At 49.7% G+C, this 12,547-nt stretch overlaps 1 protein-coding gene across 6 annotated transcripts in view; it reads left to right on the top strand.

Moving 5' to 3' along the window:
* Positions 1-12,547, top strand: part of NAV1 (neuron navigator 1) — a 188,124-nt gene that overhangs the window by 143,804 nt on the left and 31,773 nt on the right. The window lies entirely within an intron of this gene.

Here is a 12,547-nt window from a genome sequence, read left to right on the forward strand (position 1 = left end):
CATTGTGGGAATGAAGAAATCTAGCCAAACTCACTGGGTCAGAATTTCAAAGTGATCTAGTCGGCTGTGTGAAAAGTTTCCTTGAGCTGAAAAGCAGCTTCATCTTTTATCTTGTTTGTGATCCTCCACCCAGCTGGGGTTATTTATTTTCCTTTATGTTTAACGAACCAACAACAACTATCTTTGTGTGACCCTGCATTCAACCTGTATTAGAGTAACCATCCTGGGTTCTCCCCTGGATTTCTCCCTTGGGATCTCAAGAGGGTGTGATGTCCTCGGAGCAGTGGTAGGTAGCCTTCTGTTAGGACTGGTTCTGAGGAAGACAAACTACGAGTGCTCAGGTGCATCCAGGGGCCCGGCCGGCGGTCCCCACATTACTAAGTGTCGTGTTGCCACATGCCTTGCTTCTGTCCTGAGCGGACCCTGGGCGCTCCAGCCGCTGGATCTGAGGAAGCACTTGACCTTGCAGTTCAATGTGCTAGTGTGCAGGTGGCCAGACGGAAGGAGGGAGGCCAGTGCTCGAGGATGTAGCATGTGTGGCGGGGCCTGTCTTGCTGGCTTTGCTTTCCAATGGTCCGTGTGTTGTTTTCCTTTGGTAGATTGACTGTGGACAGCATCAGGGTAACTACAGGCAGAAGGCTTGGGGGCGCACTCGCCCTGTTTCCAGTCAGGGCTTTTGACAGAACAAGGAGGCTCAGTAAATTGAAAAAAGATGATTTCCTGAGTTTATGTGGAAACACTAAAGAAGTTGGAAAGTGGACTTTTTACTTAACAGTGAAGTGGGGGAAAGGTGATAATGGGAGGCTGGGAATGCTAGAGTGAGAAGACTGAATGTGATGCAAAGATGTCAAAGGAAAGGGGGTGGTGTGTTCAGAGGGGCTGGCAGTCATCGGTGTGTGGTGAGGCCTCGCTGTCGGAGAGCAGAGTTTGCTGCAGCTCTGCCTCTCGCACCGCAGTCTGGGCGACCCCCGGGGCTGCCAGAAACTGCTCGGAGCTGCCCAGTCTCTTGAGCCCAGGAAGATGAACTGGGGCCGAGTCCTATCCCTTTTCAGCTCTTCGGGTCCCCCCCTTTGCGCTAGCAGGGTGGCCGGAGACCTGGAGATGAATGGCAGCTTGTTAACATCAAGACTTTGTCGCTGCGATCGTAGCAGAGACATACACGGGACACGTGCCCTCTGACTCCCTCCAACCTGTGCACGTGGCACAATCTGCGTTTCTGCGTAAGCCCTTCTGCTCTGTGGGCTCTGCATCCATCATCTCAGAACTGCAGACATCTTGGAATGCCATCCTGCTCGGAGGCACTGCCGACCCCAGCGAGCACTGGCAGCGGTGCAAGCAGCTGGTGCTTGCTTCTGCCTTGCTTTTCTTTTTCTCCCCTGCCTCCGCCCCCCCCTCCCCCATGACCCGAGTTTTTTCCCCCTGAGCCAGTATTGCTGGTAGAAAAGCCTTGTTTTGACTTGTAAACTGAGCGGGTTACAGCAGGAAGGGAATAAAAGTGGAGGCCCTGCTTAGTCCAGAGTTGTGATTTGGTCCAGGACTTGTCAATTGAGGGATTGTTATTTCTTTTCCTTTTTATTTTGAGTTTGGTCTAGCCCGGTGGTCGGCAAACTTTGGCTTTCAGGGCCAAATCTGGTCCGCTGCCTGTTTTTGTCTGGCCCATAAAGCTAAGAATGGTTTCCACATTTTTAAGTGACTGGGGGGGAAAATCAAAAGAAGAATATTTTGTGAGACGTGAAAATGATAGGAAATTCAAATTTCCTCGTGCATAACTAAAGTTATCTGCAACACAGCTGCTCTCGTTTGTGTAGGTGCCGCCTGTGGCTGCTTCCTGCCACAGGGGCAGCGCTGAGTGGTTGCGTCGGAGACCTGAAAGCGTCACTGTCGGGTTTTACAGACGAAACTTGCCAACCCTGCTGTAGGCATTGAACCTGAACTTTCAGAGCAGTGTCAGTTGTCTCTTACCTCCTTATTGGTTTCAAGAAAATACAGAAGTGCAGACTCTGTTGCATCACTTCCTTTCACTTAGACAGGGGTTTGGGAATTGCGTGATGGACTTTAGCTGGGTGAGAAGTGGGAAGAAGCAGGAAGTATCTCATGAAATTTGGAATCAAATATCTTCATCCCTTTCCAGAATCTGTAAAAGGGACATCTGTGCTAGTTCCAGACAGGCCCTACTGACTTCCTAGAGGCTCCTTCAGGCCCTCTCTGATAAAAACATAGAAACTCCAATTAAGATCACTTTCATCAGTTGACACCTTCATTTTGTGACTTTTTAGTTTTTGTCAAGATATTTTTTTCTGCCCAAGTTGCAAATCAAAATTGTTTTCCCTGATGTTCAACTTTCCAAACGTTTGGTCCATCGGTGCTGAATGAGCTGTTTATTATAGTTGGAAGGGAAGCTAAGACAAGTGAGCTGATTCAGCTCCAGGGACAGAGACGCGGAGAGCGCTCGCGCTCAGTTCTCCAGCGCCTGCTCCACAGGCTGCCGCTGGTCCCTGTCCCTGAGAAGGCTTCCCTTGCTTGGGAGACAGCCCCAGTCATTTTTTACTCTGTGAAGGATTTAAATTTCCTCATTTGGAAACATCTCAAAAAGAAAGGAAGGTGCCCTGTTTTTTCATTCCTCCCCCCGTGGATGAAGTAGAGGACGGGAAAGGCTTGGGGCCGGCAAAGAGGGAAACCTGTGAAACCAGAGAAAACGCAAACAAATAGTGGCCAGCCTAGTCAGCATTCCTCAGCCACAGTTGGTCCTCGTTAAGGAGACTCCGGCCCGCCAGCTGACAGTCTGAGCTTTAGCCCACACCCGGGAACAGCCTGCTGGCTCCCCGAATATTCTCACTTCTCTGGCTCATGCCCACTACCCTGCAATTACCCTTTCCCACACTAAGATCCCAATAAGATATATTGATACCGCTAACCCGATTGCATCCATTTTGTTCCACAAAGTGCTACACAAGCCGTTTGCAGGGCTGAATAATTGTGTATCGTGTCATTAGAGGAACACGCACAACCTGATTTCATCACAGAAAGACAGAATTCCTCCAAGCCTACCTCCTGCCAAGTCAAAACAGCCATGACAGTTCCTTCCACTTTGCCCGACTTTTGACTTTCTCAGTTCATAGCTTCTATTGGTGGGTGGGGGTATTTTATTTCTGCTGTAACGACCTATGATACCACGTGAATCTCAGATTTGAAAACCAGCCTGAATCCTGGAGGTGGTCAGTGTCCAATGTGGCAGTGGGGGTGTTGATGTGTAAATAACGAATAAGGTCATTTTCATCACTTAACGGTTGTGTCAGGCTGCTATAACAAAATACCAGAGCGGCGCGGTTTAAACAACAGAAGTAATTTTCTCACAGTTCTGGAGGCTGGAATTCCAAGATCAGGCGCCATCACGGTTGATTTCTGGTGAGATCTCGCTCCTTGGCTTGTAGATGGCTGCCTTGCATGTGTCCTGGCATGGCCTTTGTTCTCTGTGTGTGGTGGGGAGGGGAGGGAGAGCACGCACACAGCGTTGCTCTGCTGTCTCTTCCTCTCCTTGTGAGGATACCAATCCTAGCAGATGAGGGCTCCACCCTGATGACCTCATTTAACCTCAGTGACCTCCCTAGAGGCCCTGTCTCCAAATATAGTCATTGGGTGTGTGGCTTCAACATAAGGATTTGGGGAGACACAATGGTCGAAGTTTAAGAAGCTCTTCACCTAAGGGCAGAGATTAGATGCCAGAATTCAGAAGGTAATGCTGGAAGCTGCGTGTTAGGAAGCAACGTGATAATTTTTAAAGTCTTCTTCTGGGCCATAGACGTTGGGGAATCTGAGAGTCTGATGAGAGACCAGTTGTCGTTGCTGCTTCTGTGCACATATGCGCAGAATTTTGTGATAACTGCAAGGACATCCAGTTCTCCAGACCAATTCAGCTCTCCGAGCCGGTGGGCTAACTCTGGAAACATTCTTTTGCCACCGATGACATGGTGTGAGTTCAGTCCCAGGCACAGGCCGGAAGCGGAAACATACAGCCTTATTCTGACTGAGCGAGGTTCTGCTGAGGCCTGGGCCTGTGGTCCTACAGCCCCCACGCTCAAAGCTCAGGCCTTACGGGAAAGGAGACCGAGCTAAGGCAGACACGCTGCCTGCCGGTGGCTAGGACCACAGCAGGGAACAGTGGGGGGGGGGGAATAAAATTGGGGCCAGCAGACAGCATGCCTCCCACTGTCACCTCAGGCATTGTCAGAATAACAGCAGCAGTCCACGCTCAGTGGGTCCATGATGATGGCATCTCGTCATCTTGGTGGTGCAGCGGCCCTGTGTTTATTTATACTGAGTCCTTCCTAGATGCCACGAGGAACTTGGGCAATCACTGCAGAAATTAGGAGGCTAGTGACTTAAAAGGAAAAGGCAGCAGTGTAAATCTGGTTTCAGAATTTTACTGAATAGCGACGTACCGTGGACATGGCCTGATTTTCTTGGCTTTGGTTTCAGCTGGGTTTGATCTCCAGGAAATATTTTCCGATTTTGTGGTATTAATTTCTCTGATCTTCCGAGGAAGAATTCATCACTAGGTGTTGCAAAAAGATACCCTGAAATGATTGGCTCCAGAATTGTGGAGGCCATTTGCTCTGATTTTTCCATCGTACCAGCAGTGCCGTGTAACCAGTCTGCAGGAATTAAACGTGAATTTTGGGGTCCCCAGCTCATATTCATTCACAAAATTAGCCTCAGCATCTGAGAATTGAACAACATTAATCAGCGAGTTCTGTGATTGACACTGGAGCTTAGAAAGTGTCTTGAACAAGTTACTGAGACCGTCGGTTCTCTACGGACTGGGATAGGAGTCAGCTCAGATATCAAGGGGCCAAGAGCATTTTCCTAATTGTACGTGTCCTCCAACTTTGGATCAGGCTCTGGTCACCTCGTTCTTTAGAGTCCCTTCCTCTGGGTGATATTTCCCCTTGATTAAGACTTGGCGAACCCACAGCTCAAAACATTTACATGGGCTCCTTCTCGGCCCCACCCTCTCCCTCTAAAGCTCTCACTCTGTGTAATTCATCCTGTCCTCCCCTGGCCTGGCTTTGTTGGCCAGATCGGGCCAGCTTGCTGCGGTCTCTGCCAAACCACAGACATGTAATGAAGCAGACACTGTCTCCCCCTGGCTCTTGGAGCGCTCTGAGGCCACGTGGGGGTGGGAGCAGGAGAGGTTCCTGACGCTGGGAACGCTGCAGAGCGTGAGTAGACGTTGGTTTCTCTACGTGGCCTTGATTCGTTTTCCAAAGTGCCCCATTTCACTCTGCCTTTTCCATTGTCTTTTTTAAATCATACATCTTCTTCAACCAAGAGGTTAAGTGCTCTCTGAGGACTGTGGCTGATAATGTAATGTATGCATCCAACAATTCTAGCACATTCAATGCCATTAGAGAAGGATAAGCTGGAGTTTAACCATAAACTGAGCTTTTTCAGGTCCTGAACCAACTGTAACTACTATGGCAGCTAATGAACTCCAGTCTTCAGATGACACTTCATTGACCCAAAGGACAGTGCTTTCCAATAGAAATGTGGTACAAGTCACATACGTACCGTTAAATTCTCTAGTAGACACAGTTTTAAAAGGTAAAACAGGTGAAATTAATTATAGTAACATGTTTTATTAAACCCAGTATGTATAAAATACTATTTTAATATGTAATATAAAATTGTTGATGAGACATATTACATTCTTTTTTCATACTGAGTCTTTGCATTGTATCGCAGATATTTCCCCACTCTTAGAAAGTAAGTTCCCATGCAGAGAGCTTTTATTCACTCATTAAGTGGTAAATAATCAGAGAGATTTGGTTACTGATTCACCAGGCATATCTATTCCAGCCAAAAGGAAACCGACTCAGAGTTCAAGTCTGACTTCTGAGAACCATGCTGTGCTAGAGAAGCACAGGGTTTTTCCTGTGTAGCCACAAGCTATCCACCCTTCCCGCTAGCTAGCGCATGCTGTTGGTCCTCTGGCTGCCGGCAGGCTCCCTTGGCCATTCAAGTTCTGTGGAATGGCCGGACCTAAAGCGTGGGGAGCCAGATGGTGGGAAGGATGCCTGGGAGGGGTGGCCAATCCCAGCCAAGACCTATGCTACTGTTGGTGCTTTTCCCAGAGGGAGGAGTGGCCCTGCCCTGTGCTTCTCCGCGTCCACAGACACAAACAGCAGTGTTCAGGTGAGCTGGCCTCCTCACAGTCCCTCTTTTCTTCCTGTGGAAGAGATGGGGTGCACCAGAGAGTCCCCACAACTGTGGCATTAGTGCTAGGAAGTGGACAAGAGAACAGGAGGACTCTTACAGCCATTCTTACAGCCCTTGCTGGAGGGCATAATGAATTAGCACCCACGGGGCTAGTGTATTGAAGAGAACGGTGTAGTGTTAGAGTACACTGTTGTTCCCAGCCTAACGACAGGAGGAAGCAGGATAAGGAACAAGCTGACTTAGAAAAGAAGAAACTTAGGTATCTCAGGATGCATAGCATTCTAATTGAACTACATTCTAGAAAGGGATGAGCCCTTCCTAGGAGAGAAGAAAGTGTGGGTGCATCCATGCTAGGGGCCCGGCAGGAGGACGAGGAAGAGGATGTGGAGGAAATAGCTGAACTTCGTACGAACGTTTATGTGTGGGCTGGCTCTTAAGGAGACTCACTCACAGAGCAAATGTGTCCCACCCGCCCCTAATTCTTTCCCATGAGGCCTTCAGTGAGCACGCGAAGTGGCAGCAAAGTGACAACTGAGGGCAGGGCAGACAGCTGAACAGGACACCCCCTACCCACCCGTGTGCACAGGGCACTCATGGGTGCCCAGCAGCAGCGAAGACACAACTGCGAACAGGGCGGCAGGGTAGGGGAAGGCCCTTCCCCGAGTGCACAGATGGGGCCTGGCCGAGTCAGGGAGCCCATAGCCGCCTGGAAGCCGATGACTGGGCTGTAAGGCATGGAAACAGCTCTGGAGTCTCACTGGCCGATTCCAAGCCCCTCAGGAAGGGCCGTCTGTCTCCTGCCCTCAGAGCACTTGAGACCGGTGCTGAATTGCCTTCATCAAAAGTGATGACAAAGCCCAGCCCGAGCTTTGCCACAGACCAGATTCAGCTCCCGGTCCTGGCAGCCCACCCAGGGGAGGGGCACGTCCTCTCCTAGCAGGTGAGTATGCATCGCCATTCTTATACACACAGTATCTGGCGTGTAGCAAATGGTTACAAGAGAGAAATAGTCAATAGAAGCAGACCCACAGATGCCGTTGGAATTGGTGGACGAGGACTGTAAAACATTTTTTATAAATATTTTTAAGGGTGTAGTAGAAAAGGTGGATTGCATACTTGATGGGGAATTTCAGCAGAGAACTGGAGGTTCTAAAAAGAGTGTTTTTAAATTCCCATTGAAGCAAGGATCCTCTGGAAATAGGAGAACAGATGAAATCATCACCCTTTCCCTGCGTTTATGCATTCCTGCTTTCACGTAAGCCAGGATTTCCAGTCTGCAAGTATGTACAGGTGTGTGACAATCCTACCCCTCAATGAAATAGAGCTGAGTGAAGAGATGTGTGGACACAACTGTTTAAAGGCAGAACACTCTAACAGAGGTAACAGATGAGTCTGTGGGGACATAAAAGAGAATGAGATTTCTTCTGACAAAGAAGGCTGTGGAAAGCCTCACAGAGAACATGGTGTTTGATCTGGGCCTTGAAGAAAGGTAAGATTTCAAGATGCAGAGCAAGGGAGGATCCATGGGAAGTGGGTGGGGCTCCTGTCCTTTGCTGTCAGGTCCCTGTGGTAATGCCAGGACTCCAGACTCTCCAGCTCCACAGAGATTGTTGTGTAGTGGCTCCTCGTGCAAGCCTGTATTTCCAAAAACAAGTTTGGTGAGACAGCTGGTCACCTGCTAGGAACTGAGGGCATGTGGGACTTGGGAGCATGGTGGGAACGAAGGAAGTGTTGTGCAGTGTGTTTATCTGTGCCTAACATGGCAGACCCGCTTCTGGACGTGGGTGGAGAACTAAATCACTTTTTTCTCTGAATCCTCTTATGTACGTTGCTTATACTTCTGATATGGTGTTCATTTCATTTATACACCTTTTTCTGCCCTTGGGTTGTGAGCTCCTTTTGGACAGTCATCACTTTCCAACGCCCATACAATTGACACCACCTTGTAAATATTAGGAGCTCAGCGACTGTTTGCCAGATTGAGACTTGAATTTAATCCTAGCAGAGTTTATAGGATGTGCTTTCCAACTCTCTGGCTCCAAGGACCTTGCTGTTAATCAGCACACTATGTGAATGGCTCGTGGATAGTCTTGAACGGCCAGCTCTAGAATTCGGATTTATTACATCACCAACGAGCTAATGAGGGTTTTGGTACATGCTATTTTGCGGTGATGGGGCTTTTGGTGACCTTCAGTGTGTGTTGGAAGGAGGGCACATCTGCAGACAGTGGGGCGATGAGACGCTTGCACAGTAGTGCAAGAGAGGACATCAGTGTGAGCAAGAGCAGGAGGAGGAGGAGGAGGAGGAGGAGGAGGAAAGGTCGACCTGGGAGGCAGGTGTGACAGTCAGCGGGACTGCTTGACGAGGGAAGTGAGGAAAAGGAATTGGAGACAACTAAGGTTGTGATAGGATGACGGGATACTTTCAGTGGAAACAGGAAATAAGAAGTTGAAGATTTGAAGGGAGGATTAAGGGATATGAGGACACCGGTAAATGGGAAAATGAATATCCTGCCAAGAAAATTCTTTAATTTGTCTCTATAACCTTTCCAGCGCTTTAGAAATATCCCTTGACAAGAGTCATTTTCATTGTCTCGTTTATATCTGACTTTGTCTCCTAAATGCTCACACAGACTCATTTCCTCTTCCATCCCCAGGGTGGGCGAAAGTGATAGTCTCGTCCTTCTTCCAATAAGCCTCCCAGAATAAAAACTTTTACACCATTCAAAGAAAGGGGTGTAAATCGGTGTGAATGTACAAGAGAACATTTGTCTTGTGCATCAGTTGCCTGTTAGTGATTGTTGTTCGGGTTTATAAACAGACTGGGCTATAGAAGAATATTAAGTTCTCTGTCCTGGTTTTGCACTGGCCTTGTTGCTCCCCAGCCCTCGCTTTGCCACCTGAGATCTATGTGAGAAGCGAATTTAAGGAGGAATAGAAGGGAGGTAGCAAACTCCAGCTCAGGTGAGCAGAGAGCCTGGGTGGAAAGGCAGCAGCAGTGGCCCCACACGCTGAGCCCTGCCCCCCTCACATATTCCTTCTGCTGCCACATTGGAGCTGCTTTTTCCTCTTCTGTCTTGAGTGACAAGGCAGTGTTCCGGCTCGTTAGCCGATAGATTTTGCAAACTCTTCTACTAAAGACTTTCTGTTCTTAGACCTTCGGCAGCTGTGTTTCAGGAGGGACAGTATCCATCCAGCCTGTCTCCTCCCACAGCTCCTGGTTCTTCCGACATCACCTGGATGGTTCCTTCCGACTCTTCCCGAGTTCATGTCTCCTCTCTCTCCTTCAAGTCTACCCGTCAGAACGTGTAATCACAGAGCGCTAGCTCTCGTAAGCGTCACTTAGGGGCACTTTGCTGCTGATAAAATTAGCTTAATATGTTTCACAACTACCACAAGGGTAAGACGACAACAAAGCGTTTTGTTTTTTGTTTTAAAAAATCAGAAAGCCGCAAGCGCAAAGACTAGAAGAAGGAAGAGATAACAGTCACAAAACTTGGGGAAGAATGGCAGATGTGAACTGACTCAGCAAGCTCTGAGCCGCTTCTAAACCAGCAGGGGAGAAAGCTGTGCGGCCACGCTGCCCCCAGAACCTTCAAAAAGCTTGTCCTTGGTGACATCCCTTGGTACCTTAAGTGGGGGGAGGGGCGAGACTGAAAACAGGAGGACGGTGGAAATTTAGGTAAGAAACTCAGACTCTCCATCCCCTCCCCCACTGCTCCTAGGAAGGCAGTGCCCTGCTCCTCACCAGCGGGAGACGAGCCTGGAGAGGATAAAACGGGCTCTCCTGACACAAGTGGGGACACAGATTATGAACCCAAAGCAAGGAGTATTAAGTGAACCTTTGCATAGTGAATGTGGAGACCCGCAGGCCCCATCTGCAATGCACGCTGTCAGAACGCCAGTCTTACACGCTCCAGGTGGGAGTTTGGCAGAGTTGTCTCTGGGAAATCTGACCAGCCCAAGAGACAACACTTCAATGAGTCAGTGTGATCACGCCCCCTGTGCTGAAGCCAGAGTTGACAAGTCCTACCTTCAGACGCAGAGCTGAGTGTCCCCCCACACCTGAGAAGGTCTGTAACCTGAAAATCTCACCAGTACAAACAGAAAAGCGCGACTTGGAACCAGAAACTACACAGAGACTTTCCAGCAGCCTCTGAGTGCTGAGACTGAGTGCCATGGCTGGTGTGGAAAACAAGCATGAAAACCAGAGCGTCCGCCTCAAAACCTATCATCTGATCTTCGAGACCTTCGAGAAGAGAGAACCTGACAATGGGGAGGAGAAAATCCTCAAAGAAATCATTAGGGAAATTTCCCCGCACTACAGCGCAGGAGCTTCTGGATTGTAAGGCCCGAGTCAGTGGGTAGGAGCCGGCCTGCACCGATACACATCACTAAATATCTCAGAGTGGGAACGAGCAGGTCACACACTGCGGGTGCGGAATCTGAGTGGCAGCAGCCAGGCTGCACGTGAGGCAGCGCCTGGCCACTCTGAAAGGAGAGTGTTGTCAGCTGAGGGTCCCATGCCTACCCAAGTCTCACGTGAAAACAGAGTGAAGACATTTTAGAATATGTGAGACCTTATCAAGTTTGTTTCCCACGCATCCTTTCCCACAAACCTCTTGGAAGAGGCACTTGGTTAAAAGGAGAGAGTAAGGAACAAAGGTGGGCTAAGGTTCCAGCACCGGCCAGACAGAGGCCTTCCAGGATGGGAGTTGTGGTCCTATGATGTCTCCTGTTCTCGGGTCCGAGAGCAAACAGCCAGAGACAGAGATGCAGAGGGTTCTAGAAGGAAGCAGATGGGTCTGTCGGCAGTGCTTACCCTAGAAGCAAATGTGGGATGGCCGCCAAGGGGCGTTCTTCCCTCCCCTTATAGTTTCATGGAATGTTTGAATCTTGACTAGAGCGTGTATTACTTTCCTGATTTTTCTTTTCTTTTGTTTAAGAAAGAAAATACGCTCCCTCCAGTGGAGTCTCCAATCTTTAAATCCTCTAGCCAAGCTTCTCTGGTGATTTTAGGGTCACACTTTCTTACTATAGAGAAAGAATCTGTGACTTGGGAGGACTGTCCTTTGAGCAAAGAGGACCTGAGCGGTCTGAGGTGAAGTCCCCTCCCCTCCCTGTTTCGGCATCGGGCTTGCCAAGGAGGGATTTCCTCGGGCGTGGGGGGCTACTGCAGTCCTTCTCTTTGCAAGGGCCCTTCTACAGAAGGACCTCGCTTACCAGCAGGTAAGCTCAGGTGGCAGGTTCAGTGCCACAGGCTTCCCCTGCCTTTGACCCAACGCCACTTGCTGTGAATACTATGTCTGCTTACCAGAGAGCTCATCCTGACCCAGAAAAGCCGCTAGAATTGGAAAGCTTTAATCAGCGCCATATTTCATAGTAATATAATCGAAATCGCTCTGCTCTCTCAGTGTGTGTGGAGTGGTCACTGCACAGCAGCAAGGCCAATGGGCAAACCGGCCCCCTATTCCCGGCATATGAACTAGAGCGAGGCCAGCTGGGGTCCGGGCCCAGACTCAGAAGGCTTGCGTGTCTGATTTTGGTTCCATGAGAGGAAACTCAAAATACATCAAAAAGAAATTTTCCAGATTCCAGCCAATTCACAGAAATCCTCTTCAGCCTCTGCAGTCCTCGCACACAGGCAAAGCTGATAAACAGGCCTGTGAACGGGCACGGGGATGTCGAGATGAATTCCTGCGGTCGGGTGCAGACACTTGGGGAGCAGTTTCCCGAAGCCCCAAGCTCAGTGGTGGGTTCTGAGACCCGAGTGCAGCCTGAAGACCTTTGTAGGGTCCAAAAGGAAGTCACGGACGTGGCGAAAGGCTTGTAAAGCAGGACCTTTGAAGCAAGGTTGTCGGAGACAGAGTTTGAGGAAATGTGCGATCACAGAGGAACCGGCAAACAGCAAGCAAGACCAGAACAAGAGGGTCGGGTGCAGTGGGAGAGGAGGCCGCATGGCTCACATGTTCAGAGGACACGTCCCGACCGTGACCTTGTTCTGACAACAAAGAGCCACAGAAAGGTGCCGGGTCCCAGCAACACCGAAGCGCAGGCTGTACCGAGCCGCTCAGTATGCGGACCAGGCGTCTTCGTAAAAAGACACAGGGACACGGGTTTGACAACAGCCGCTCCCAGACTCCGCACATCGGAGACTCCAAGCGGCGGCAGGAGGGTGAGACCGTTCCCAGGGTTGGTCCCGTGCGTGGCCACGCCTGAGGTGTGGGGCCCTGTGCGGTCCTTGGGGTTCCGAAGGAGGACCTGATCCCGGGGTGGGGGGTGAACTGTGTCAGCGGGAACGAGAAATGACAAGCCTAGGCTGCTCTGGGGAA

Source organism: Rhinolophus sinicus, linkage group LG12 (genome assembly GCF_036562045.2).
Source record: "Rhinolophus sinicus isolate RSC01 linkage group LG12, ASM3656204v1, whole genome shotgun sequence".
Taxonomy (NCBI): domain Eukaryota; kingdom Metazoa; phylum Chordata; class Mammalia; order Chiroptera; family Rhinolophidae; genus Rhinolophus; species Rhinolophus sinicus.